Consider the following 4,110-nt stretch of genomic DNA (forward strand, 5'->3'; position numbering starts at 1 on the left):
AAATGATTTTTCTGAATAGGAATCTGCAAGAGTGCAACAACCTTCTGGTTTCAGTGTAGATCACTCAAACAATTTAGTTTGCAAATTGAAGAAATCAATCTATAAATTTAAACAAGCCTTCTGCCAGTGGTATAAAAAGTTCAATTAAGTGATTTTGAATTTTGGATTAATTGAAAATATTGTTAATCAATGTATATGCCTTAAGAATAGTGGGAGTAAGTTCATAATTCTTCTTACAACAAATGATTTGGGTCTGCTACATGAAAAAAAAATATTTTTTCTTCTCATTTTGATATGAAGGACATTGATGAAGCTGGTTATGTCCTTAGAATTGAGATCTGATCTATAGACTGCTTTCTACATGCAATGTTTAACATTCATCTGCACATGGTAGTGCATTGAAAGCACCAGGTCTGGGATGGACTGTTGATCTTAATAGACTATTTATGCAGCAGTGCTGCATGCTAAAGTCTTCAATTTGCTTGTAGGTGCCCTTGTAACATCTTTTTTTTCCTGGACTTGAGAGAGACATATTAAACAAACATGGACCAACAAAATGATAAGACTGCAGGCTTTTTCATTTTCACAGGGCAGAGCTAGTTTTTTCCTTACTGAAGAGAGGAGGTTGGGTTGTCTTAATAAGAAAGGAAGAAAATCATTCTCTTGATCGAAGCCATACCTTGAGGGGTCAACTCCTTATAAATAAAATCCAAAGCATGACAGCACCATGCTTTATACTCTACCAGACAATCTTGGATATCAATGGCACGGTTTGAGTGGCAATTAGTGGTCTAATTACGGGTAAGGTTTTATTAATTGGTCAGTTAAATTTTGTGGTGCATCTACCAAATCGTCCCCCACACAAATTTTCTGGTTGCTGCCTGGAATGTAAACTGGTTAGAATAGTGTCTATAGTCATATAAGGGATTCAGAGTCGGATCAGACTCGGATGCATAAACAAGTACCACAATCAGATTATTAAAGATCTGTTGTCAAATAAGATCACACGAAACCTGTGTGCATATAAATACGAGGACACAATGTTGTCAATTATTCTTCACCAAGCAACAATTTTCATTGGGGATATAACAGCATATAAATACAAGCATTTACATCAATTTACTAAAATAAAAAGTAAAAAATTGGGGATACATCTGCAGCTTCCAAATTATAATTGGGGATTCACTAAAGCAAAATTTACATGATCTGAAAATCTCATCCAATCAGGGTCACCCCAACCAAGAATTTGAGATGAAAAATGAAATTTTCATTGCCATTGCTTCTTACCAAGTATCAGAGAAGGAAACCTGGTTACATAATAATACATAATTTCCTTCATTCTCAGCCTCTAGATCAAACAATCTGTTTGCTAGATCAGCATTTCCAAAGCAGACCATAAAATTATATCTGGTTTCAGGCACACTGAAAAAGTTTTCATCTAAGCACAAAATTTAAAAAGAAAAATAGAAAATGTTCACCAATATTACTTTGGAACAAATATGGTTAATGTGTAATAAAAATACAAATAGAAACAAAGTGATCATTAAAATATATGGTATTACGTTGTACAAGTTCGTAAATTTTCCTTCAAAACAAAGAAGCATCCCTTCTATTGCTTCTTCCACCCATCCAATTCCAGCATAAGCAAGCATCAACACCTTAAACTCAGAGCCAAAAGTGCATCGTCCACTGTATATGTTGAGGTATCAACTCCCATCCAGGGCCGGCTGGCCTCTTTGATATTTGAGGCCACCACCTAGGGTTTCAAATGAAAAAAAGATATATAGCGCTTATATTTCACATGCTGAGGGCCTCCAATGAAATATGCCTAGGCCCTCAACTTCTCTTGAGCGGCCCCTGCTCCCATCCACAACCAAGGATCACATTCAACACCCGCTCTTTCATACAACATATGCATAAAGATCCTTTATTTCCAAGCCAGTCAAGAAACATAATCGAAGATACTCACCATGCAAATCTAGCAAAAACTCTATCATTGTCCCACTTAATAACTGAATGAACACCTAAAACCTAATTATTATAGGATATCACTCAGGCAAATATGCTTATAAACATTGAGAATAATTTAGAAACAGTATGTTCTGCCAATTATCTTCCACCCATGGGTTAGTCTTAAACGAGGGTAGCGACTTAGAATATTACCAACACATTGTGCAACTGTAACCCAATCCTGCAAACATCAACTTAGCATAAATGCATGTTATACATCTTTCACCATTTTTGATGATTAAACTAAACTGCGAATTGAAAAACTCTCATCTCCTCATCCACTAGCCGATAGTGTACTGAAACACAAAACTTATTATTCTCCACCTTCACACCTTTAATATCTCTCATACTTTCCACAAGTGACTTAAACCTGTGATAACTGAAAACCCCTTTAGAGCATGGAACAGATGGAAAAGATGAAAAGAGAGTTTGATGGCTAAAAGCTTAAGCATCTGATTTTACCTCCTCAATCATTGGTACAAATTCACTAGCAGGCTGGAACAAGTTAACCTCCTTACACTACACAACATCATCAAGTTTTAATTAGATGATCAAGAGTGCTCTCCTAGAACCATGATCACCACAACACTATCATTCTTTTAGAAAGAAATTCAGCATTATCGTTTTCTATAAAATTATTTTGATGGGAACCTGCTGTCGAGAAAGAAGGGAGAAGTTTAAAAATTAAGACAGAATTAAGGATTGAATTTTATGGCTAAAGTGGCAACCCTTTGCATAAGGGCCGCAAATTTGGATCCCACCTGGCCTATTCTACAGCTTGATGATATAAAACATAAGATCAAAAGGAAACGAGGAAAAATGAAATTCTAACGAAGGGAGGAGAGTGGAATGGATATGATTTAAATGGTAATGAGGAATGACAAAAACAAACACAAACATGAACATGAAGAAGGCATGTTCAAATCGTCATGCCAGCTCACCGCATTGTCTGTCGACCTAATGCAATTTGGATGGTTGTAAATGGATGAACTGTGCTTAACAGGGCCCATTATATCCATCCCATGGCTCCCGGCGTAGTACAGTTCGGTTAATACCACAAATTCAAATACTTGATATGATTCAAGCAAATACTCAACTCAGAAACATGAGTCATAGCCAAAGGCATACATCAAAAGACACGATGACCACCAATCATCAAGCGATAAAGGGTACAAAGTGAGGAGTTAGTAGTATTGTGACACCTTATCACGTCATCTTCCACTGATTATTGCTGTTGGAAAACACCTTGCTACTTTACAGCATCCCGCATCTATAAATTGAAATAGGGTGGAATAGGAGAGCATGAACAGCATATATACAACATGAAAACTGAACTTGTAAAAGTACAACTAACCGCTTTCAAAAAATGTGTAGCTGGAGTTTGAGCTAATTAAGACTTACTGCATTAGACATGAAAGCACGCTCTGGGTCATCAACAATTGGTGACAACGTTCCATCATAGTCGAGAAACAATGGTATCTGCTTCCCCTTTGCAGAGTTTGTAATGTGCTGAAATGAACTCAGAGCTGATGGATACTTGAGTTGCATAAAATTCAAATAGAGTTAGAAGGGAGATAAATATCTCTGTAGACATTGCACATAGTTGACCAGGAAATGTCTGAAATTCAAGAAGTCTCAAATGGCTAGCAAACTTACTGCCCACAAACGATATGCTGCCTCAGGTCCATCCAAGGTTGCAACTTCCAAGTTAAAATCTCTAGGAAAAAAATTCCGTGGAGGTGATGAAGCTTTCATAGAATCAAGCCCACCACTGGCCCGAACATCAACAAATTCACTTGGTATCATTTTCTTCTTGGAGATAGATCGGCATAGCATGGGAGAGAATGGAATTCCTTGTGGAGAATATATCGTTCGTGGGCAATGCATTTGTTGGTTAACCAAACATTTGCAGAATGGAAACCGAAGCAGGGTTTGATAGGTGTCCCAACATCTTCTGCCAGTCAAAGAGCAGTATCCAGTAAATAAAAAGCCCCCAATAAGGGAGATATTGTTGACAAAACGTTCGTTTTCGAAATGACCTGATCTGCTTCCATTTGAAAGGAGCAATAATTTGTTCATAACAGATAAGAGGAAACACCG

General features: G+C 37.1%; 1 pseudogene; it reads right to left on the minus strand.

Annotated features, from left to right (window-relative positions):
• Positions 1–1,283: 1,283 nt before the first annotated feature.
• Positions 1,284–3,816, minus strand: LOC149845866 (putative trehalose-phosphate phosphatase 2; annotated as a pseudogene).
• Between the last annotated feature and the right edge of the window lie 294 nt (positions 3,817–4,110).

Source organism: Nuphar pumila, chromosome 2 (genome assembly GCF_984573655.1).
Source record: "Nuphar pumila chromosome 2, dmNupPumi1.hap1.1, whole genome shotgun sequence".
Classification (NCBI taxonomy): Eukaryota; Viridiplantae; Streptophyta; class Magnoliopsida; order Nymphaeales; family Nymphaeaceae; genus Nuphar; species Nuphar pumila.